Genomic DNA, 26,458 nt, shown 5'->3' with positions numbered 1-26,458 from the left:
GCGCGGTCCGCCACTTTATAATATACGCTTCGCGCGCTCTGTCGCTTTATTTAATTAACTAACATAAATTATTTTGCACCAAATTGCGCGCATATTTTGCCGTTCACATTAAATAATGAAATTAATAAATTCACGCCATTAACTAAATGCTGCTGGCAGTCAGACAAAGCGGTAGCGCGCGCTGTTCAAATGTGGCGCATAAATTGTGTTGGACACCCAAATGTGTTGTTATATGGCATTATTTAGATGAACCGCAAAGACATATGTGGCACTATTGCAAACAATTAACGCGAGGCAACGCTGTTTTACTGGCGTGAATTACTGGCAATTTTCTGCATGCAGCAGTCATACGCCAGTCACACGGCTTGGTGCCGGACTTGCCCTGGCTTTGCACTTTTGAAATGTTGCATGAGCGATGTTTGGTTTTTCTCCGCTTGTAAATTTTGCAACTGTTGCAAGTATTTTAAGTGCTTGGTACTTGAGTGCCCGTCGAAAACTTTGATTCACTGTAATTAACCGTAAGTGGGAAGCGAGCACTTTTCGAGTTCATTAATATGGCGGACAACTTAATTTAATGGTAAATTTTGGCCAGCAACAGCAACAAGCAGCTGTGTGATCCCTTAAGCTTGCATGTTGCAAGCACACCAAATACACACACACAGCATGTGGCAAGTGCATAAGAGCGCTTCAGTGCTTGCTCAAGCATATGTAATACACATGCATTTGTGAATGTGCATGTTTGGTGCCTAAAACGAAAATAGTCGAGAGTTTCAAAGAAGAGCTAAGGAGAACTGAGTGCTGCGAAAACGAATTTGAGCTGAAGTGGTTGAAGTCTCAAGTGCGCATAAAAAATATATCTATTACAACAAATTAAAAAGCAAATTACATTATACTGAGTAAATACTGGTACTTAATTTTATTAGGCAACTTTAAGTGAGTTAAACACTTCCTTTGTGTTTTAAAATGAGAGGGAAATAAGTACGTAGTTAACAAACTAATTTCTAAATCAGCTGGAACTACGCCGCACCAAGCAAGACTAAAAGACATCGCATTGCAAACCGTTTGGCACAAAACTTTAGCCTAGGTTAAGTTGAAATGGTTTGCTCTAAGAAGAAGGCTGACCCTGAAGGAGATGAATCTGAGAAGAAACTTTATATCTTTCTCTAAGAGCTTTCTTCCTGAAAGTTAAAAAAAAAGAAAACAATTCTAAGCAATCACTCCCTCACAGACGTAGGGATTCGCATGGAAAATGTGATGAACTGATTGAATCTTAGTATCCATCAGGCACAAGCTGGACTTATTTGCGATATATAACCGCATGGATACCACGCAATCGACCAGTTTACTATCGGAGCGACCACTCCTTATAATAATAACATTTTCACGTGCTATACCTCGAGGGAAGATTGGACCGGCCTCTATTTCAGTTGCTAGTATGCTAATTTGATTCTTCCTAGAAATTTGCGCACCCTCCTACTTGCCACAGTGTGTGACCACCTTGCTGGTCCAGCGCCCATCTATACAGGAAAAGCCAATTTCTGTCTTAAGGGACGTGAGAGGTCTGATAATTTTCGTTGCTCTGCTTCGTCCACATTAAAATCAGGTACTAGGATTTTGAGAAAAATGAGAGGCACTTAATCAATCCAGGGTAAAGAAGAGGATCTATAAACCACATCTGAATAAAAACATAGTATTTCTGTACTTGGGCCAAATACACACACACACACGGCTTGGTGTTTCACGCCAAGAGAGAGGAGCAAGCGAGCGATGTTCTCTAAATATGCTGCGGACAGAAGGTGAGGTCTAACAGTGTTGGATATTACAACTACGCTATTATTATCGGTAGTTGGTAATAGTTGGGCAAACGTTCACGGGAAAATCCGAATAACTGAAGCGACTTAGAACCAGAGTAGCGGAGCAAGAGCTAGGTGTGAGGTGACGGAGAAAGTACCAGTAGCGGAACCGATTGGATAGGAGCATATATGATGGCAGAAGGTATCAGTCAAGGAACTGCGAGGACTGAGTTAGTGCTGGTTCACACGTCTCTTTAGCTGCACACTATATGGAAAATGCCTTGAAGGAAAACGAAGTTGTAGGTTGAACTGGCCGATCAATAAAGACCTCACATAGACTCAATATGTCCGTAGTGTAAGCAAATTTGTAATATACCGAGCTTCGTGGGGAGATTGTGGGCTGAGGAGAGCTGCACCATCCTTGGGGCTTACACATCGGTCTACGGCCGAAGCCAGATTTTAGGAGCAAGGATGACATAGTCGCAAGGCAGCGATCTTCCCTCTCTTAATGGCACAATGAGTGACATAGTCTAAAAAGTTGCAATCCATCGTCTTCGTGAAGCGATAATGTCTACTATGACAGCACCCCTTGCACTCAGGCCCACTTGCAGAACGGCAGTTCCTAGTTTAAGAAGGCTCACATGTATTTTAAAGTATTCGAACTTTTGGGCAGGATTCAAGAAGATGCAAAGATCTGCATCGGAAGTCCTGAACTTTCTCGTGAAGAGTAAAAGGCTTTTGAAACCCTCACGGACGTAGAGTTTCCGAAGAATTTCATCGTGCTTTGGTAGTGTGCTCGTCACGATATTTGAAGTCTAGGTAGTTTAAATAATTTATTCCCACAAAAAAAAGCGGAATAAGAAATCGACTTAAAAAAGCTAATATATATCTCTCAATCTTCTATCTATCTGCGTCTGATATTTAGACCTCAGCCAACCATGTCTGTAAATTCAAATAAAATCCCATGAAATTGGTTTTCCTAAATTAAATTTTAATTTCTTCGTTCTTACTGCTCACCTTTTACGCGTTAGAATCTCATCAGCTCAACAATCAAATGAATTCCTAAAGCGCTTTAACATTCCACACCACATCACATTTTTCACACCTGAAATGAATAAACTTCCACCGCTCTCACACCACTTCACATCATCTTGTGGTTCACCAATACTTTACTGCTTTTCCCCTGTTGCAACAACCAATTGGCGTCCATAAAACTGTCTCTTGTCACCTCAGCAATGTTCAACTTCAATTTGTGATTGCATTGCCGCAATAAAAATCAAACAACAGACAAGTTAATCACGTTGGACCACCTGCGTGGTTAGCAGCGGTGGAGGAAAGCTGCATACATTCATAACAGTGGGGAATGCTAGCTTTAAATTGATGCCCCTTTGCCACTTCCGCAGCGGCAATGAACCACTTTATTTAAGCAACCCACAACACAGAGCAAAGCCGATGTAAGTAAAGCTAAAGAAGAAGAGCAACAAAAAGAAACAGAAAAAACGAAACGAAAATTTTTAGGAAGTGTCAGTTAAGACCACCAATATTTCATCAATGCACATGGCACATGTGAGCGCGTATGTTTGCTGCATGCCACACACCTTGCAAGCGCCGCTTGCAGCATCAGCTACGCTATACGCCACAAACCCCGGCAACCACCACCACCACCTACATCGCTTTTGCTCCAGTCAGTCAGCAGGGCTTTGATGATGCCAGATTTTCACTTTGGTAACTTTTCAGAAACTTTGTAAACGTGCACAGCTTGCATTGTTGCTATTTTTGTTGCGTCACTTCATGCACTTTATCAACGCTTTCATACTCATTCAATTCATGTACATTAGTGCAACATGAAGTGGCAGCAACACTTGTGTGCAATAAAAGTGTGAAGTGTTACATTGCTTTATGTTCTGGAGACCGCAACAAAATTAGATACAACAACAACTAAAGAACAGCGACAAGACTGTTTTCAATTCAAAGCTAATCAAAGGTGAGCATTGTGGCAACCCCCGAGGGCAGCTTGGGCGTGGAACGTTTGGTGGTGGCTAGAGAGTGTGTACAGGGTTGGAAAGGGGCGAGTGGCACATGAGGGAGATGTCAAATATTTGTCTATTTCAATGCATTTTATTTTCTGCAAGTCTTAAGTGCCAAGCGAGCGTGCTTGAGTGGTTAAGTGAGTATGTGGTCTAAAAAAAGTTTGTTTACATGCATGAATAGTAGAGTGGGAGGGTATGCAAACAAATATCTAATTTGCAGTTTTTCTTGCAAAATTTTTGACGTATAAGGATTTTGAATGAACGTAAAGCAATTTCATTCGTTAATTGCACTAGGTAAACATGTTTGAAACATAAAGGAAGCCATTTCGTGATTAAGTAATCGTGAACTTAAGCGCCCCGATTAATGCAGAAATTTCACTCAAAATGTCACTCCGCCCTAAGGATTTTATGAAGGAAAAATCTTTCAAGAGTTTTGACTAAAGCACAGTTCTTCGTCGTCCCAAGAATGTTCCGTCCTTAGCCGTATATAAATTTAGATCCTTACAGAGCTATTTCGACTTCGAGCAAAGGATTTCATTCAATCTACTCTCAGCCGTCTCAAGTATTTTACTCTGATCCCCAAAACGGATATATATATATATATATATATATATATTATATTCAACTGTGCACCTGATGAAAACGTCGAAGAACCTTCAATCAGCCCCCCAAACACTTTTTTTGCGTTGGCTGTCACCTAACTTATTTCTAATTTTATATTATTTGAATTTGTTTAGTCTTTATTTTATTTCACTCTACTTTATTTTATTTTACTTTTTCTTTTTTTTCACTTTATTTTATTTTTATTTATTTTATTATATTTTTTGTTCAGACAACCTGCCATAGCTGCGCAGATAGATCCATTTCGAAGGGTGCTAAGCCTTCATCATCAGTACGCTTTAGGCATGCTGCGCTAACCAATTAGCTATACAGCGGTGGTTTGTTTGACTGGCAAATTTGCTACTTCTATTCCTTTTTACCAACTATATTTAATCAGCGTTGCGCCATCTGTTGCAAGACACTGATAATGTTGGATTTGTTTATTGTCAATTACTTTGTTTGACATTTCCCAAGTGCTCTTCGTTTATTAGGCTTAGCACCCTTCGAAATGGATCTATCTGCGCAGCTATGGCAGGTTGTCTCAACAATTGTCTACCTACTATTCCAAAAACAAAATACAAATTTCCAATTATAGAAAAATTAAAAAACAATAATCATTACAAAATGTTGTTGTTCTGGCCTTGAGCTCGTTTCGAACCTTGAATCCTTTATCAATAGGCCGATAAAACCAAAACAATTGTTTTTTTATTTTAAATTAGCTTTTTATTTTAATTTTATTTTATTGTTATTGTATTTAAGCATTTTAAGCATATAACTTTAATGTATGAAAACATTTTTATTCTGTTTTATTTTATTTTTTTTTTATTTTGTTATTTTATTTTTATTTTGTTTTATTTTAAATTAGTTTTTTATTTTTATTTTATTTTATTTTATTGTTATTTTATTTAAGCAAAGGAGCCCTATAACTTTAATGCATGACAACATTTTTAAAGTTTTTTTAATTTATTATTTAATAAACTATTTATTTCATATAATTTCGTTTTTTCGTTTTATTTAATTCTATTTCGATGTATTTTATTTTCCGTCCTGATGTCATATTGTATCAATTTTCCCAAAATATTCAATAAATTCTATTATTTTTGTTTTAAAAAATTTTTTGTATATTTAATGTAAAATTTTTATAACATTTTGTTAGCTGTAATTTATTGCTGTTTGTTTTTTTTTTTTTTTTTGTTCAACTGACAATAAAAAAAGATCGGCCAAATACAAAGAAAATCAGTGCCCCGCATGCGCACTTGCAACACATCTTAATTACGCGTTTTGTAGTCAGTCGCGTGCATATGCCCCGACACATATTTCTGACTGCATAGTAACTATTGCACCCCATTTACGCTGACCACCTCTAATTGTCCACCAGCGATACAATAGCAACAAAACATACATATTTCGCTCAATTTTCAAAGCATTTTTCATTCATTTCAATGAACCGCATTTGGTGAAAAACAGATTTGCCCAAAAATAAAATCATTCAAAATACCGCCAACACTATACGAGTTTAGGCTGTAGCAACGTTTAATTGATAAATGCCGCCTCAAACTAACTTGCCACATAACTTTTGTTGCGCTGAAAACTGAAAAATGCGCTAATCAAACATCGCAGCAGCAGAGTCCAAATATGGCGAACAATGGACTCATAATTTTCGTTGCAACTTGCAACAACTGCAATTTTCAACTTATCACAGGAAAATTAATGCACGTTCTGTGCATGCAGTCGCTGCTTATGTTGTTGTTGTTGTTGTTATGTTTGACGTCAACGTTGTCTATTTGCCAATTTCGTTTGCCGATTTCAATTTGAATTTTCGTTTGGGCAGTCATTGCCATTCAATTTAGTGCAGTAAGCCTTGCTGTTAAGTTGACTTGTAGTTATTGGTGTTGTTGCAGTATTAGGTATTTGTTATTTTTGTTTTTGTCGGCATCCTTTTTCGGAAAAGTGCAATTTAATTTGCATTGCAACAAAACGTTGACTGCATAGCAAAAAGCTCACTCAACCAAACGCGGCACGGAGCTGGCGGACTAATAGCTTTTGTTATAAATTATACAAGACGATTTGTTGTTGTTGTACATGTTATAATATTTATGTCCGCTTTCCGTTTATATTCACTTAATTTGTGTGCGCTGGTTGTTGTAATTTTAGCTGTAATTGGTGGAGTGATTGTGATCGCATTTTCAAATTTGTGGCATGTGCGGCGGCACTTGTGAAAGCGTTCCACAGGCAAAAAGTGCAACGTACAAACCGGCGGCCATGCCAAAAACGCTGGTTAATCGCATTTACACGAATGAAGGGTGTTCGAGTGCGAGGCGAGTACCGCGCTTAAGTGCTCTACAAGTGCTCTAAGAGCATAGGCAGCGCGCGGCTGCAGGGCTGGGTTTCATGCCAATATGCAATAACGAATAAATTTTCATAAATTTCAAATACGTAAAATTTAATGTGAAATTTCGCTAATAGAAGCTTTTTTCTTTTTGTTTTCAGTTTTTCAGATCTCTACAGTCCATCGTCATTCAGCCGGTTGTTGGTCTCAGCGAAGAGGTGAGTGAAGTCAACAAATATCATTGACCTAAATATTTGTTGCAAAAATATGGAAATGAGTGCAGGCATTCGATTGTGATCGATAAATTTGCATATGTATGCGCATTTGTATGTGTGTTTGTGCAGGTTTTGATACTTATATATCTAGATATGAGCATAAAACTCTGGTAAAATATAAATTCTTAGTTCAAGTATTTTAAAATTCAGACAGCGAGATGAATGTCGGGCCTCTTTTGCATATAAGCGGAGGGTATCACATTCTTCAGCTATCATAATGGATTTGTGGTGCAAACAATGACAATTCATCCCAGTAACAACTCATTCCAGGATAATTCATCCCAAGGCCAATTCATCCAACGGACAATACATCCCACTGGTAATTCATTCCAGGACAATGTATTCCGCGGACAATTCATCCCACGGAAAATTCACTGCAAAAAAAAATCATCCTGCGGCTAATTCATCCACTGGCAATTCATTTCCACCACAGTTCATGTCACGAACAATTCATGCCACGGGCAGCTCATGCCAAGGACTACTCATTCCACGGACAAATCATCCGAACGGACAATTAATCCCACAAGGAGGCACAATTTATCCTACGGACAATTCATACACAGACAACTCTGTCCTTCATCCGATCCGATGTCTGCTCAGCTGGAAGTATGACGGGATATGCTTGTCATATTTTTCTAGAACTCGCACCCAAAAGCACCAGTGCTCATATCATTTGCCGGTTGTTGATTTAATTATTCTAAAGGAGCCTTCCCCATGAGTTATGAGCTGCAGGGACCAATTCAAGGATGCTTACGAAGCACAATTACTGACATTTTAAATATAAGTTGACTGATAAATGGTTCCACCTCACTAATCGGACTGCTGCATACAATTTTAAGAATAAACAGTGAAAAAATCCATAAGATTCCCAGATGGTTCTAGGGGGTGGGAGGGTGTTATGGCCTAGAAGGTTTCATGTGGTCATACCAAATCGTTCCCGATATGGTCGGATCTGCAACGGCAAAGGACCATCAACATCGATAACACTCCCCAAGGCCTTCGGGGAGTGTCCTTATCGCTACAACAACAACAAAATTCCCAGATATATCAGCCGATAAAGTTTTCTCAAGCTTATTTGTTTTTTTTTTGCGTTGATTCGCCGCCAGAGTGGCAGGTTGATGCTTATTACAACCGTCATTCCGCCATTCCTTGTTAATTAAGGCTTAGCGGTTAATCAGTTCCGGGATTGCGTCATCTTCAGCGTTCTCAAAATTTGATAAGAAATTGCGCCAAATGCATCAAACTACCGAAGCTTTTTCCCATTCTCAACATGCCGGGGTTGATTAGATGAACATAAACTAATTCAATACTTTGCACGGAAGTCTTCTTGTTTTCTTCGGTAGTGTGCTCGCCTACCAAGCCAGAGTGGTTGAGTTAGAAACCCGATAATATGAACATGAAAATACTTCAGAAAATGGCTTCTACCAGCAAACACGTCTTTGTAATGGCCGTCACCCCATCCAATTAAATGTTTCTCCCAAAAAGTTTATCAAAAAGATGATTCTCCAAGGACTACCGTCCATACTTTGGAGTCAGTTGAGTTTCTTATTCATGAAACTGTGCTTTTCTGTTGGCTGGCCAAGCATTTGAAGAAAGCAATCGACTTATGTAGCTTCATGTTAAGCTCTTTGTCCTTCTTAAAGAGTCGACGATAACTAATTCAAAAAGTCAGTGCATAATGCCATTAGGCTTCGAAGGGCACATAGTCACTTAACAGGAAACTTACAGTCTCTTAAGGGCCCATTACTGATACTTAGCATAGACTAGACTTGACTTGGCGTAAACTTGGCAACTTAGCCACGATTATACTCCACTTAGCGCATACAATCTGGCATCATAATCAGCATTGTAATTTATTTTTAAATAAATGTCAATTTTTATGACAAAATGTCAAAATGAAATGGAAACAAACAAATGGCATCTCAAAATATAAACGTCACTTAGAACTTCATAGAAAATCAAAATTCAACAGACTTCCAAGTAAAGTTAAGTGTTGCCAAGTTTTGAGTAATCAGTAACATCCAATGTTAAAGTAGTAAGTAAGTAAGTGACAGTTCTCAAGTCAAGTCAAGTCTATGCTAAGTAAAATACACATACCCACACATACATATTATAAACATAAAATTAACGCCTGAGAATGTCACATTTCCTGTGCAAATATCTTAATGCAAATTTAAATTATTTTTTCTTAATTTTTTGACAACAAATGGTGCACTCAAATTGTATTGAAACGACTTATTTTCAAACTACAACAAGCTCATACTATAAATGTAGCCCATATTCATAATCCAACAAACATTAGCCACTGTTTTTTTTTCTTTTTATTTTCGTTTCATTTGTATTTTTAGCGACCAAAAGTGGGTTGGTTGCATTAAATTGCCAAAAGAAACGTTGAGAAAACATATTTGCAGCGCCATTGCAGCATCAAAAGCGTAAAGCATGAAGAAAAAAAAAATAAAATTAAAAATAGAAAAGAAGAAAAAAATTGTGAAAAATTATGTAGAGCAATGAGTCCACGCATTGTGCATTTTAGTATGCCGAAGGCGTCTTAGTGGCACAGAGACAAATATATTTATGTGCACATTCCTACAAACATTTATGACATACATATACATACATACATAGATATGTGTAGTTATGTATATAAATATATTATTTCTGGCTGGCGTTGGCGACGGAAGGTGTTGTCAGTTGCATTCAACCCATCCAGCTGTTCGTCAATATGGACAGCCGCCTTTAAAGGGCCCCTCTGACTGCCAATACCAGCACATACAAATCTAAGCTATGTTATTTTTAGATAGCTTTGTATGTTGTAGCGCAAACAGATAGCGCACTGATGCGGATTAACTACCTTATAACAAATTTATGACGTTGCTGTTCAAACTCAGTCGTGAACTAGCATATGTACTGCTGAGTGAAATATCATCCTATTTCGGTTGCCGTTTTCAAAATGCCCTAACTGAGAAAACTTTTTAATAACGCCCTATTTCAGAATTTTCGCAAAAACGCTCTATCTCAGAATTATGTAGGTCGAAGACCACTCTATCTAAGAATTTGTTTCTAAACACCCTTTATGAGTTTAAATTTAATGTATTTTGACATTAGCTGGGGTGTTTATGAGAAAAGATCGGAGATGCGGCGTTCTTCAACCAAATTGTGGGATAGACCGTTTTTGAAACGGCAGCCGAGATAGGGTGATATTCCACTCATCTGTCGTTATAAAGTATTTTTCTGGCGTAGGAGCTTAATCTCTGTTTTTTCGGGCTCTTCTAAAGTAATAATTTGACTGATTATCTAATGCGCAGGAATCTTGTTTACCATCTTACTAAACTAAACTCCAAACGCATAGTCAATCGTCATCAATACTGCTGTCTGTTCGCCCCTTTAGGTGTATGCATGAAAGGCAAACATTTGCCACAAATACAAATTTGGCTGTAGGTGAAGGCGTAGTATGAAGTTAAATGAATTTTAATGTACTGTTCACCATAAAAACTCACTTTCAAAGAAGAAAAGCGTGCAAATAAAAAAAAATGTTATTTGATAAAAATCAGTGCCGAACACCTGTGTCCCAAAATAGTTGGAACTTAAACATGGAAAAAGGAAAAACTTTAGTATATCTAGCAGAAATTTTCCACTAGAAGACTTCAAAGCGTGTTCAATGTAAATATGATAAATACTTGTGTTCGTGACTGAACTCTTCCTAACCGACTGGAACGATTTTTATGAAATTTGGTGTGTTTGGTTCGTTGTCTTTCTTATCTTTCCGTGAAGTGATGCAGGGCCGACCTGTTCTAACAATTTAATACAGAGCTACTTCCTTGACCAGCTCATTACCACGGGCTGACCCATTCAAAGAAATCGTATATATGGTGCGACTTGCTTGCAAATTGATTCAGGGGTATCTCTTTGACGAAGTTAACATTTGATAGATTATTATTATCGCGAAAAAGGCCCAGGGACCGGACCTATTCCAAAAAATTTATTTTTTATTTTTTATTTATTTATTTACTTGTATGTCTAATATACAGCAGACACTTAAGAATATAGTACAACTAATGTAAATTAAGTGTTACTTAAAAAATAGGTTTTTAGTTGGAACTGTATAACCGATTTGGTATACGTAAAATCTAAATCCAGAAAATTTGAGAAATAGTTGTAATCAGACATAATTCTATTCAAGGGAGCGTTAGCGAAAAACAACAAAATTCCGTAAATTTCTGCAGGGCACATTAAAGTTAACTAGCTGAAGTAAGGAATGACAATCTATCCTGCCAGAGACAAGATCAATAATAAATGTAACCGATAACAGCATTCTCCTATCGGATAACGATACCAAACTAATTAATCGACAACGAGCAACGTACGACGGAATCGGTTCAGTAAAGTTAAGAGAGCGTAAAGCAAAACGAACAAAGCACTTTTGGACTTTCTCCAGACGATTTATGTGGACTAAATGGTATGGTCTCTAAATGGCAGCTGCGTATTCCAGTTTAGAACGGACAAAGGCCGAGTACAAAAGCTTATAGGTATATGGGTCGGAAAAATTAGAAGAGTGGCGTTTCATAAAGGCAAGTGTTCCAAAATAATTTGTAATTATGTAGTTTAAATGAGTAGTAAAATTTAGTTTACTATCAAAATACACGCCAAGATCTTTAATTTCATTAACCTCAGAAAGGCACGAGACCGCCAACCAATAGCAAGTATCCAAACACTAGTTAATATTTATATAAAGCCTATTCATACCGCAATAATCTAAGAATTTATTAAGTTCACTTTGAAGCCCCGATGAATCACGCGAGTCTCTTATTTCAGAATATATTTTAAGATCATCGGCATATAAGAGAAATCTAGACGAGTTGAAACAAAAAGAAACATCATTAATAAACAAGATGAATAATAAAGGACCTAATATGCTACCTTGAGGTACACCAGATGTAGCAATGAATGGATTCGAGAATTCCCCATCTATAGCAACCATGCAACTCCTGTTATGTAAATAAGATTTTATCCATTTGAGGATACTGGAATGAAAACCCAGGAATGCAAGTTTCTCAATGAGGATTAAGTGAGAAATTTTGTCAAACGCTTCAAACTTAGAAAAATCAGTATAAATCGTATCAAGCTGAAGACCATTACGAAAGCACGAATTGCAATCCTCAGTAAAGACTGAAAGATTGGTATGGATGGCTGGTTTGCGCAAATTAGATGTTTCACAAGAAAATAAAGATGTTTCACATGTGAAGCGATTCGCTTGTGAAGCTGGCCAAGTGAAGCAAGTATTCCATATTTAATATAGAGATTCTATATATGAGGAGTTTGAGGTAGGGAGGTAGTGGAAATGGGAGTTGTAGTGAGAGTCGGAGTGGTAGACGCAGTGGGCTTGGCAATTAGACTGTTAGAAGAAGTAGCAGTGATTGTAGGAGAAGGAGTGGGCGTGGATGCGGTAGCTTAAGTGAGAATGAGTTCGGGAGTGAGAGGAAGACAAACGGAATAAGTTTGTAAAAGAATAAGAAAAAAATAAAAGATAATGTAGAAGAGATTGGGATAGAGAGTGAGGAGAGGAAGCGAGGTCACTTTTGAAATGCAGGAAAACAAATTTTCGGGCTCAACAAAATCTGCCGGGTATTCTAGTGTTTTCTAAATTTACTTAAATTAAATAATAACAATAATAACATCAAATATTGAATGAAACATTAAATAAACTACAACCACACAACAATGACTGAATAACGCACAAACGCACGCTATACAAAGATGACCAGCACTGTATGCAGCAGCTTTTGATTTCTATTTAAATATCTTTCGAAGGGAGTGTTGCTGTCTAGGGATCAATTTTTTTTTTTTTTTCACTCTTTGAACATTTAGGTCCGTGTTTTATTTGAGTAGCCCTTAACAACAGACATGGCTATGAAGAAAATATTCCAGTCTCCAGCGGGTTAGGGGGCTTAGAATATACCCGCGGCAGGTATGCCTGTCGTAAGAGGCGACTAAAATACCAAATTGATTCAAGCGGTGGCGTAGCGCAACCCTTTCAAAGGGTTTCCAGCGCAATATATAGCTTCTCCAACCCAATTGTCAACCTCACCAATCCTGTTTCTTTAACAACCGAGGCTCTGGCGACCCAAAGTTCCTCATGGATCTAGGGGGTGCGAGGGCGGTATGACCTAGAAGGTTTCATGTGGTCATACCAAATCATTCCTGAGCTAGTCGGGCTAGTCCATTAATGATGCTTGTTACCGAAACGTACCGGATCTGTATCCGACAAAGGACCATCAACATCGATAACACTCCCCAAAGCCTTCGGGGAGTGTCCTTATCGCTACAACAACAACAAAAACAACAAGGGAATATTCCAAGCGCTTAACACGCTGGAACGTGGTTAACGTCTATTTTTTCTGGTTGCGCTCTGGTGGATCTAGATGGTGGTGGATTTTGAATGAATCCTAATGTACTTAAGGCATTAGACGCTTAGGTTGCTTTTCCAAAATTTACAACGCTAATGTTTCCTTGCTCAGTAGTGATGTTCATTGGGTTGTAGTTTAGTGCATGTTTAGGTCGCTAAATAGGACCAAGCATGAAAAAGGGAGGCGGGCGTAATTTATGCAGATTAGGTAAGCCAGGTACAACAAGACCAATAAAATAAAACTTATAAAATTATAAATTTTAGGCATTACAATTATCGTTAAGAAACTTAAAACTAAAATATTCAAACCAAAGCAAATATTATCTCGGCCTGCATGGACAACAAAACATAACTTACGCCCACATTTTATGTAAATCATCTTTCCAAAGCGTATTCGCTGTAAATTTAATTTTAAATATAATTTTTTTTCAATACCAAAATTTTTATATTTTATTCACAATTTTTACAAATTTTCAAATTAATTTACAATCAATTCTGTAAAATTTAACTGCCGTTTTATCAAACTAATGTGGGTATTCACGAATTTTATGTTGACATTTATGATTTTCTGTTTTCGTTACGCTGCTGCCACCAACTCACAATTACACTTGTTGTTGTTTGGGTACGAGTAAATTTTGTGCCTAAAAATTCATTATGCTTATTTTTCAATAATTTATTAGTTGCTTCCCGTCGCCTCAAGTGTTTCTAGCATATTTTAACGTCATTTGATTTTGAATCAATGATTTGGCTAACAACTAAATTTACTGCATGCTTTTTGCCGATAATCCCACGAAGATTTTGAACTATTGTAAAATTTTAATTGTTTAACAAAAATGTTGTTACGAGCACTTATTTATTAGTCGTCAAGTATTGTTTACATTGCAGCGTGGGATTTAATTAACAGCATTAATTTATTGATTTGAGAAAAAATGCAAATCTACTATGAATCTATATTTAGGTGTATTATTTTGATTATATTTGATTATTTGCGGTCAATTTTTACTAGTTGCGTAACGAAGCTCCGATTCCGAGACGCCACAAGCATACTCAAACAAATTCTAGAAAATCGAAATAAAAAGTAAAATTTTCTGGAATTTTCCAAAGTTTTTTGTTAAATAATCGAAAACATAAAAAAAAACTTGATTGATCGAGTTTTCCATTACTATTTTCGTGCTCGAAATTGCATGTCCCACAAACTTTAGATTTTGATTCCGAACCCGATTCCGAAAGAAAAAATTTGAAATCCGTTTCAATTTCATTTACATACATATTGTGAAATCGTCGAAGGCTGGGTAACACTTAGCCAGTCTAAAGTCATAGAAGCCGCTGGATCACGGTAAGAGGATAAGCTAGAGGATAATGATGAATTCTTGGACGGTGAGGGAAAATCGTAGCATTCCTTAATGGACGGCTGATGCCCTAGACGGCAAGTGAAATGAGATCCAACAGATGGTGAAATGGGTGAGGGGTGAATCGTTTACCGGAAACCCAAAGTCACCAGACGTACGCTGGGGGAACACTCAGCCAGTCCACAGTCTGATAAGTCGACGGATTAAGGTAAAACGAGAAGCAGGCGGATAGAGATAAATTATTAAGCTTTGCCGAGAGAACCGGAGAATGGCGGAACCGATGACTGATGCCAAAGACGGCAAATAAAATGAGTGATAGGATAATTGGCGGACGCAGAATCAGTGTCTTAGACTCGAGGGGTCAGGCAATAGCTTCATGTGCCTGGAGACACCAAAAGTAGTTTATATTCGAAGTCATCAGCAAGCAAGCAAGCTCAGGGGAATAGCATGAATTTCACACAATTGTTGTGCAAGTAGTTCCACTTAAAAGTAAGATACGATAAACAGTTTAAGAAGTTAACGCAGCGTTTATGTTGTGAATGAAATACTTGCAGGCGATCGCATGCATTGTATCCATAGATAAGAAATATATCTCTTTCATTCGCTCAGGATTGTAGTGCTATGAAGGCAGGATATCGGCGAGGCATCTCAATACATGTATGTAAGAAAAAGTTAGCATTAATACAGCAACGATTTAAAATAAATAAACGAAAGGCGCGATATACCTCCGCAGAGAATTTTGGTCGGGCTTCGAGCTTCCAACTTGCGCCATGCTCCTACTAATTTTTCGTGAAAATTGGCGTGACGGGACCTATTTATTTTTACATTGACTACGAACGGCATCTGCAAGGGAGATGAGTTTTCACTGAGAAGCTTTTCATGGCGAAAATACATTCGGAGTGTTTGCCAAATCACTGCCGAGGAACGGCTTCGCTTAGAAAAACTTTTTTCTAATTGAAACAACTTTTTCTCAATTTTTGATGTTGCTTTGCCTGGGGCTTGAACACAGAACCTGCGGTGTGGTAGGCGTATCGATCGCGAATAGACGTTTCATCTAGAAACGGTCAAAAATGCAAGGCTCGGGTATCGAGTTAATAATTGCCATGGTCGCCAATCAAAGAAACATGAATGGGAATTATTTACAAACTTGTTTTAATAGCAAACACACTACCCGATATTCTTGAGAGGTGTGGTCGGGTTGAATGTCCTTGGTCTAATGATATGATAGTTAGTATTGCTAGTGCTTCGACCATACGACATTGGGTACGCTCTTGAAGTATCAGCTACTTTGTATCCCATACCTCTGCAGTTCACTTTCGTGGTTTTAGCTTTGATCAAGCCTTTTACAAATTATAAATGTTCTCAAGCAATAAAAGATGCATTGCAGCTTTATTAATGTGTAGGCGTGTAAGAAGAGTAATTTTAAAAAATTAGTAACAACAACAAAAATGAAGAACTCTCGTCAACCCACACAAAGCCTTGTATATGACCATTATTGGATCATCTGTCTGTTTAGCAACATCAGTCTAAGAAAATGTACTCACATAAACTTTCAAACGATGGAATGTATGGCAGTATATGTTTGTTAGTGTGAACTATTTTGCCGCCCACACAAACACGCAACGCTGCATAAAAATAGAAATTCCAAGGAAGCGACATCATTTTTTTTTTTTTTTTTGAAGCAACAAACATGTTTAGCTAATGAAGCAAGCAAACAACTGAGCAGATTTTCAAAATGCCTCATAAAAACCTACTTTTATTTCACAAATTTCAAGCTCATGCTATGCCACCTTTGTTGAAATATGATTTATTACATTTAGCCCAAAAAATTGTACTCAACTGAAATTCATTTGAATGTGCGTTAGCTAAAACACCATTCATTAGCCGTTAAAAGTCTGCGCGCTGCTATCGAAATTTAGAAATTGCAGTGAAAATTAGAATTTAGTGCCGCTCGTTAGCAGGCGGCTAAATGGCGTAAATGGCCGCAGGTGAATTCACTTCTAATAGTTGTTGTTGCTATATTAACACAGTATTTTAGTATGAATATAAAGAATAAGCAATTAGCTCAGTGCTTGTTAGCCAGCCCGCTAGCCGTACTTGCTTTTGTCGCCTATATGCCGCCAAACTCCATTGGTTAATTATGCTGGTTCTATGCGCATGCGTAGCCGACAGGCGGCAAGCGGGTCAACCAGCAGCGCAATGTTATTCAATATCTTAACTGTCATTTATTTTTGAATGGCATTAGTTGAAGTTAATTGGAAATCTTTTTAAAACTGTCAAGCGAGTGCAGTCAAACAGCAAAAAAGGCGAACTAGCTGGCTGCGCTGTAGAAAAATGTGAATGAAGAGCCAAAGCAAGGCAGCTATTTAAGTGAGCTTGTAAAAACCTGTTGTTCGAGGCGCAAAAACAAAATAAGCAATCGTTTATGAAGAGGTGCTTCAAAATTATATTCTAAAACGTTACTTAGCTTTAATTCAACTATTAAGTTGTTGGCGTTTTTATAAAAGGTGTTGAAAGCGTCCAACCAGCAACAACGCGTGGGCTGTGCAACTATGAATTATAGTAAATTAATTTATACAAATTTAAAAAAAGATTGCCTAATAAAGAATGCTGAGTCTTATGTAAGAAAGTGGAAGTCTGCCTGCATTGATTAGCCATTCTAAAGCCAAAACACCTTATTTAAGCCATTACCACACCTGAATTGCTGATGACTAGCATACAAAAAGGAGTCAAATATTTCAAAAAAAAATATTGTATGTCAATTGAAAAATTCAACGTTCCGCAAAAGGAAACAAAATTACTAAAAATTCTTAGTACGCACACGCTGCCCCACAAGTTTCGAGTTTCATTCATAAGTTCCTCATCACATCAAAGCTGACTTCAAACGATACGTTTAGATCTCATACATAGCTTCATAGTTTCAAGTTACATGCAGTAGCCTTGCTCTTTCTTTTGCGCCATTCACCTATCGAAGAGTTCAATTTATTAGCCAAACATTCTAGTTGTCGTCTTTCTTTCATTGTCAGTGCGTTGAGTGGAAAAGGCTCAACCATATTCATAGCTATATTGATGCTTAGTCTTCTAGTCAAAAATATGTAAAAAAACATCTAATTTTCTCAATTTTTTTTTGTAAAGCTGTTTAGAATCTATGCCTTTTCCTAGCTGCTTTCACAATGAAATAAACTTCGTATTCATATTTGTATGATATACAGCAGCAAACATAAAAATAGCATTGGCAGTTTTGATCGAATTTCGTTAATTACGTTTTTTACTTGCGCCTTTTTAAGACGAAGCCTTCATGACTTTTGCAGCTGAAACTATGCAAAACAATTTGAAAACCCTACAGCCTCAGTCCCAGTCCCCGTTGCAGCTCCATTGCCAGCCCCTCCAACTTCTTTTCTCTGACCCATCTCAACTCCAAGCACTATTCATTAATTTAGGGCCACTGGAACTGCCCTTTTGGCAAATAAAGTATATATTGTGTAGGTTCGTGGCCCCGCCCACTTTTACAGGATTATATACAAGCAACAAAAATCCAGTGATCTCACTAACTTACTTAACCGTTTATGGACAGCTATGGCCGTCCAACAAGGCGCGCTTTCAAGCCTTTGAAAAATCAACAATTGAGATGATTTTAAGAAATGTTGTATGAGCGAAGTTGCTCTTTTGCGCCTACATTGACGTGGAGTTGAGCTTAAGAAGAACTAAAGTTGCTGTCTTCATCACCAATAACAACTAAGTGCTCTTCATACCAATACATTTTATCCCTGATGAAGACACGAAAGCGTTGAAACGCGTAGAAAGGAAAACGGAAGTTCAACTTTGTCTAAAAGTTTCTCGGGCATTAAAGCTCCAAAGCAGTTAAAATAAACTTAGCTTTTCCCGCACTTTAGGCGTTATGAGGCGGAATGGCGTAAAAGCAAGCCCCTAAACTTAACAGTCACATAGGCGGGCGTTGCGAAGTTTGGCTAAGCCCTCACACCATCTGTCCGAGTGAAGAACTGTTGACCTAAGACAGACAACGTTGAAATCATATTTCGATTACTAGTAACACAGAATTTGTTTAATTCCCTACCGCAAAATATTTTGAAAACCTTTTGACTGAGGATAAATATAATTGACGGTATATGGAATCTAAAAAAACCTAATCTGAGATAGTTAGTTTTGTCAGATAGGATAGTCTTCCACTTAGCCGTCAGATACGCTTAATTTGTTTCCTAAACGCTAAACAAGCAATATTTGTTTTTGCCCCTGCTTGCCCCTCAGATGCCGAAACATTGATAAACATCTCGTTGGGTACTTAGTTATGCGTGCCAACACCTTGACCATCCACCATTCACACTAAAATGAATAAATGAGAAAAATGCCAACTGACATGCGTGCCATTGTTGACATAAGGGAATACAAATAAGTTGAGAATGTTGTAAGTAGAGCATACAAACCAAGTAAATCGTGTGGGAAGCGTAATAAAAAGACATCATAACAATGTAACGAGTAACATGAAGAAACTACAGCCTGCAATTGCCACAAAGAGACGTAACAACAAAATATACACTGAAAAAATATAACAAAACTGTAAAACAAAGTAAGAGGAATGTACAAGTATGCAGCGTGAAAAATTCCAAGTGCTACATGACTTGTTGACAACAAAAAAATTACATTAAATGTAGCAATGCAGATAACAACAAAAATATGTAGAAAAAGAAAGGGGACACAGCTTCTTGTAACAATAACAAAAAAAACCAAGACAAGGTTGAAGTTAAAGAAACGCAAACAGAAATTACAAAATGCAAGAAAAATTATGCAGCTTTTCGGACTAAAACAGTGGATGCGACACAACTGGCCGGGGCGCGGCATAGAGCGAATGAGTGTTGAGGGCTTGGAATGCAACACTGCTTATTTAGCTTGGATTGCAACACAATTTGCAACATGAAGCGCAAATAAATGCGAGAACTTAAGATGCAAACAAATGTCGCAAGAAAACGAGAAATAACAATAATAAAAGTTGAAATGCAAATTCAAAAGCAAGAGAAACTCATAAAAATATAAAAAATAAAGAAAAAATATACAAACACAAATAACAACAACATATGAAGCATTGAAACGGGCGAGAAATGCTTGCAACGTGAGTCATGCAACGTCAGCAGTTGATCGCTGAACACTTTTGATGGCGTTGGCAGCTTGGATTTTGTGATATATGAGTTGCGAAAAGTAAATTGGAGAAATACTTACACTTACGTACATATATATATATATACATTGTTGTTGTTATATGTAAAAAAAACGGCTGGCGTTACAAGCTAAATTTATAGCGGGCACGAAGAAAAGCTTTCTAATCCGAAAGTATAATGTCACTTTGATATAGATAAATCATATCTGTTGCAATAAATAAAATGTGTTATAAAAAATAAGTGAGTCAACCTCCTAGAGCTTTTCTTAAAACTTTTCATTACAGAAACGTGATTCATTCAGGCAGTTAATAAGTGTGTCGTATTCATTTAAGCTCTTACATGGTTTAATATATAAAATTTTATCAAAACGCAGCATATACGACGAATAGAAGATCTTGTGAATACCATAATCTATTACACAAAAGCTCAGTGGCGACATGAGAAAGCTCAAAAAATACTTAAGATTGACGACATAGTGGGGTACTCTGCATTCTTCCAGTCTCGATTTGCTATATCTACCCTACTACAGAATTTATGTAAACTTAACTCTGGAACTAGTTCAGCTCCTGATGGCTTGCTTGTTGAAACAAAATAAGGTAAACAAAAGCTCTTCAAAAATGAGCTTTATTTTTTTGTTAATTATTGATAAATTAAAGCTGTGATCTTGCTGCCCCTTTTAATACAGCTTTCTTGTAGCACTATAGAGTAAAATGACAAATAGCTTTCCAATAAGCGCGAGAGCTTCTCTAAAAAATAAAACAAAACAAACTGAAACTTTGTTTTTCCATAAACAGGTATTGCTGACAGCATAATAAAACAAACATACCTACTTTGCAGGTAAAGCTCTGAAGGTTTTTTTTAATCATTACAAAGGAAAAGAATACCAAATTTGCAAACATATCTGAAAGCTCTTTTTGGAGGTTTGTGAGTTTTATAAAAAGCTCCTAGTACAAGAGCGTGCCTCCTATAGCATTATGAGTAAAGCTATTAAAAAAGGTCTTAGAGAAAAACTTTAAGCTCTCTCGTTAAATTTGGTAGTTAATTAAAACAAATACAAAAAATTGGATCCACTTCGAGGCATAATAAAGCAAAACGATAAAAAAAATGTAAGATGAGATCAAAAGCTCTTCAATTATATTAAAATTTTCAAGTGCCAAGGTCGAGGTTTTCAGTGCAAGTTTGAAAAAATCTCAAAGTTTCACTCATTTTGGAGAACTACTAAGTCAGGGAATACAAATTTCGGAAAAGGCCACCGTAGGCTAACATCATCAATATTTCTTTGATGGAAATATATCTAAGGAAGAGACAAAGATTCAAACACCGTACAGTTGACCTCAACCCACTACTACCCCTGGCTAGTGTAGAGTTGGCAAATATCCGTGTACCTGTGATTTTGTCATAGCTACTGAAATATCACAATACACTTCAGCGACAGCTTACAAGGAATATTCGTGACTGATTGCCTGTGACAGCATTTATTTCCCGTTACCAATCACAGACTCAAACATAGCTCTCATCACAGGAACAAATCGCTTCTATGCTATATGCTATATGCTGTGAACCAATACAATGAGCAAGTTACTTAAGCTGCGACTGAATAACAGTAGATGTCCCAAAAAATTACCCACAGGGAAAAATATACAACTAAGGTAATTCTATATCATTGTGAATGATAACTAAGTGTGATATCTTCTGCATAGACGTCAAAATTCCAAAGTGATTGGATCACCTGATTTGTAATTGACTGTCGCTGTCTCATTCTGTATCTCTTTCTATCACCCGCTGAAGATAGGCGCCGCCATATTGAACACCCTGTCAAAACGCTAAAAAGTAGCCATATTGAAAATCCTGTCAGGCAGTTGACAGATAAGATATCACACTTAGTCATCATTCACAATGTTCTATATCTATGAACTCTCAGTCACAGCGGCTTTAAACCGTGACTGTGACTGAAAAAAAAAAACAAATACCACGCCAACAGGAATCAGTTTTAGTGATTATATACGACAGCATGACACTGCTAATACGTGTCCAAATATATCGGGAGAGGTGCCAAAAGACGCGTATTGACCTCGACAACAATAATCCGAAGGCGGAAAATAAAAATTTTAGCTCGTTCAAAAAATATTTATGAAAAACCGGAAAATTACCCCGGAGTGCTCCGAAACCTGTTTGGACACCAAAACTATATCCGCGCAACACACTTATGTTCACAATTTTTTTGTGGGTATCACAAAATCTTGAAAATTATAACAACCAAATGAAAATTTTGAATTTCTTTCGCAAATATCTCTTGACAGACCCAAAATTTTTATTTTTCCGCCTTCAGATTATTGTTGTCGAGGTCAATACGCGTCTTTTGACACCTCTCTCGATATATTTGGACACGTATTAGCAGTGTCATGCTGTCGTATAGAATCACTAAAACTGATTCCTGTTGGCGTGGTATTTGTTTTTTTTTTCAGTTACAGTCACGGTTAAAAGCCGCTGTGACTGAGAGTTCACAATCACAGATAACATTGTTCCTCAAAATCGCGGGATCGGCCAACATTAGGCTAGTGGATTATGAAAGAATACTTATATACATATTATGGTGTACATAGCTTATACCGGCCTTATTCTTTTGTAATCAAGTTATCAAGTTACAAATTGACGAAAACTCAAGTAATGAAGTTGAGGTTAGTGAAACCGACAATAGCTTTAGGGACAGCCAGTAACTTCGCTATTAAGATACCAAGACTTTTTTTTATAAACACATTCATAACAAAAGTAAAATCGGAACTGTCTAATGCCGACTGGTGTAAGGTTTTCTGCTATTAGGTATTGGAGCTGCTGTTAAGCAATTTTATAAGGAACTCTAAGTGTTTTCGAAACTCAATTCCAAAAGAATATCGCTGTTAGTAGAATTGTAATTTTATATGTGTAGTCGCGCGACGTAAACATGGCAAACAACTCAATTTGCTGACGTCACATCGCATTAATGAAAACTTATCCAAATACGTTGATTACAACAGAAAACAAGTAAGGAAGGTTAAGTTCGGGTGTAACCGAACATTACATACTCAGTTGAGAGCTATGGTGACAACATAAGGGAAAATAACCATGTAGGAAAATGAACCGAGGGAAACCCTGGAATGTGGTTGTATGACATGTGTATCAAATGAAAGGCATTAAAGAGTATTTTATGAGGGAGTGGGCCATAGTTCTATAGGTGGACGCCATTTAGGGATATAGCCATAAAGGTGGATCAAGGTTGACTCTAGAATGTGTTTGTACGATATGGGTATCAAATGAAAGGTGTTAATGAGTATTTTAAAAGGGAGTAATCCTTAGTTCCATAGGTGGACGCCGTTTCGAGATATCGCCACAAAGGTGGACCAAGGGTGACCCTAGAATTTGTTTGTACAATATGGGTATCAAACGAATGGTGTTAATGAGTATTTTAAAAGGGAGTGGGCCTTAGTTCTATATGTGGATGCCGTTTCGAAATATCGCCATAAAGGTGGACCAGGGGTGACTCTAGAATGCGTTTGTACGATATGGGCATCAAATGAAAGGTGTTAATGAGTATTTTAAAAGGGAGTAATCCTTAGTTCCATAGGTGGACGCCGTTTCGAAATATCGCCATAAAGGTGGACCAGGGGTGACTCTAGAATGTGTTTGTACGATATGGGTATCAAATTAATGGTATTAATGAGGGTTTTAAAAGGGAGTGGTGGTTGTTGTATAGGTGGTCGCATTTTCTAGATATCGCCATAAAGGTGGACCAGGGGTGACCCTAGAATTTGTTTGTATAATATGGGTATCAAAAGAAAGGTGTTAATGAGTATTTTAAAAGGGCGTGGGGCTTAGTTCTATAGGTGGATGCCTTTTCGAGATATCGCCATAAAGGTGGACCAGGGGTGACTCTAGAATGAGTTTGTACGATATGGGTATCACATTAAAGGTATCAATGAGAGTTTTAAAAGGGAGTGGTGGCAGTTGTATATGTGAAGGCGTTTTCCAGATATCGACCAAAATGTGGACCAGGGTGACCCAGAACATCATCTGTTGGATACCGCTAATTTATTTATATATGTAGTACCTGCCAAGATTTTAAGGGTTTTTTATTTCGCCATGCAGAACTTTTTCATTTTCTTCTACTTAATATGGTAGGTGTCACAACCATTTTATAAAGTTTTTTCTAAAGTTATATTTCGCGTCAATAAAACAATCCAATTACCTTACCATGTTTCATCCCTTTTTTCGTATTTGGTATAGAATTATGGCATTTTTTTCATTTTTCGTAATTTTCGATGTCGAAAAAGTGGGCGTGGTCATACGCGGATTTCGTTCATTTTTCATACCATATAAAGTGAATTCAAGTAAGCACGTGAACTAAGTTCATTAAAGATATGTCGATTTTTGCTCAAGTTGTCGTGTTAACGGCCATGCGGAAGGACAGACGGACGACTGTGTTCAAAAACTAGGCGTGGCATCAACCGATTTCGCCCATTTTCATAGAAAACAGTTAACGTCATAAAATCTATGCCCCTACCAAATTTCAAATTTTGAAATTTTCTTTTATTTTTGTATTTTGTTGCACCATATCATTACTGGAGTTGAATCTTGACATAATTTACTTATATACTGTAAAGATATTAAATTTTTTGTTAAAATTTTACTTTAAAAAAATTTTTTTTTTTAAGTGGGCGTGGTCCTTCTCCGATTTTGCTAATTTTTATTAAGCTTACATATAGTAATAGCAGTAACGTTCCTGCCAAATTACATCGTGATATCTTCAACGACTGCCAAATTACAGCTTGCAAAAGTTTTAAATTACCTTCTTTTAAAAGTGGGCGGTGCCACGCCCATTGTCCAAAGTTTTACTAATTTTCTATTCTGCGTCATAAGATCAACTCATCTACCAAGTTTCGTCGCTTTATCTGTCTTTTGTAATGAGTTATCGCACTTTTTCGGTTTTTCGAAATTTTCGATATCGAAAAAGTGGGCGTGGTTATAGTCCGATATCGTTCATTTTAAATATCGATCTGAGATGAGTGCTCAGGAACCTACATACCAAATTTCATCAAGATACCTCAAAATTTACTCAAGTTATCGTGTTAACTGACGGACGGACGGACGGACATGGCTCAATCAAATTTTTTTTCGATCCTGATTATTTTGATATATGGAAGTCTATATCTATCTCGATTCCTTTATATATGTACAACCAACCGTTATCCAATCAAACTTAATATAATCTGTGAGCTCTGCTCAACTGAGTATAAAAATTGTGTGCGCGTCATGAAAGTAGAAACCAAAGAGTAAAGGAGAAGCAAATTCTGGTCGTCGTACTCATTATAACAGGCGAGCACATTTTGCAAATTTAGACTAAAAAGTATGAAAATGAAAAAGCAAGAAAAAAGTGGACAGCAAATGTCAAGCAATATTAACACGATTTTCTGCAACGATTGGCACAGCAAATACAGAGGTAAAATAATAAAAATAATAAGTTTTTTAATAAAAAAAACTTACATTTTATAAAGGAATAATGCATTGCAACGATAACTTTGTGATGGTAACAGCAACAACGAATATGAAGGCGATTCGAAAAACCGTAAAGCATGAAACTGTTTTAGATACCTTTCGGTGGATACCATGAGCATGCGAGGTTAGCGGAGTTCGGTAGAGCAAAGTAAATTGACACCCAAAAACAAAAAAAAAGCAGGCTGTATGGCGGCAAACAACAATAATGGAATAGCAGCAAGAAGACTACAGGCATTACCAATGCGCGGTGGCCAGTGCGCAGACGCAGCAACCCGGAGCCGCGTAAGTTGCTAATTTACCAGCCAAGTAATAAAATTAATAAGCTTTTGCAAACTTGAAATACACAAATACATATGAGTGTATCAAGTTGACGAAGGGCAGCGCTTGTGGCATACGTTAACTGTTGTGACGGTGTTGTTCTCGAAGTTCGCCAGCAAATGAAAAAAAGTGCGCCTCGAACCCACAGTCCGATAGCGCAGCAGGGCTGACAAAATTATAATTTGACTAATGGATATAAATGGAAGAAGGATTGGATAAAACCAAACGCCAAGAAAGCTGGTATGAAATGAATTTCGAGATATCGAATTACAAACACAGAAAGGGTAAATTTTTGGGCTTCGTTGAGTTTTTTGGATAAGCAGTTATGAGTAAAAAGTGTTTAGTGAACTTTTACATGCAATGAAAAAAAGAAAAAAACTATTAGAGGCACAGAGCAATTTTATCACGATGAAACATTCTTGCATGCTTCTTTGAAACAGTCTTCAATATTCCCATTGAGGTGTGCCAGCTCAATCAACGCAGAAATATAAGATTTTGTAAACTAACGAGCTCGGCGAATCACACGATGTCAATAATTGGCCTAAAAATGATCGTAAGTGAAAGGCGAATTGGATCGTCCTCCGCCTGGTAGTTGGCACACCCGTAGGGCCTAACCATAAACTAAGGATCCTAGCCGCATACAAATTACTTACTACCACCT

General features: G+C 37.3%; 1 protein-coding gene across 18 annotated transcripts in view; it reads left to right on the top strand.

Moving 5' to 3' along the window:
• boi (brother of ihog) overlaps positions 1 to 26,458 on the top strand; it is a 158,478-nt gene that overhangs the window by 66,486 nt on the left and 65,534 nt on the right. For 12 of the 18 annotated variants that reach the window (XM_067779528.1, XM_067779525.1, XM_067779523.1 and 9 more), the window contains one exon: positions 6,914 to 6,970. The exons of 4 other annotated variants lie outside the window; for them this stretch is intronic. The gene's annotated coding sequence lies outside the window, so the exon portion shown is untranslated. 2 more of the 18 variants (XM_067779538.1, XM_067779539.1) reach the window with 2 other exon arrangements.

This window comes from Eurosta solidaginis, chromosome 4 (assembly GCF_040869045.1).
Source record: "Eurosta solidaginis isolate ZX-2024a chromosome 4, ASM4086904v1, whole genome shotgun sequence".
Taxonomy (NCBI): domain Eukaryota; kingdom Metazoa; phylum Arthropoda; class Insecta; order Diptera; family Tephritidae; genus Eurosta; species Eurosta solidaginis.
The sequence above is the reverse complement of the archived record's forward strand: the minus strand, read 5'-3'. Positions and strand labels throughout refer to the sequence as shown.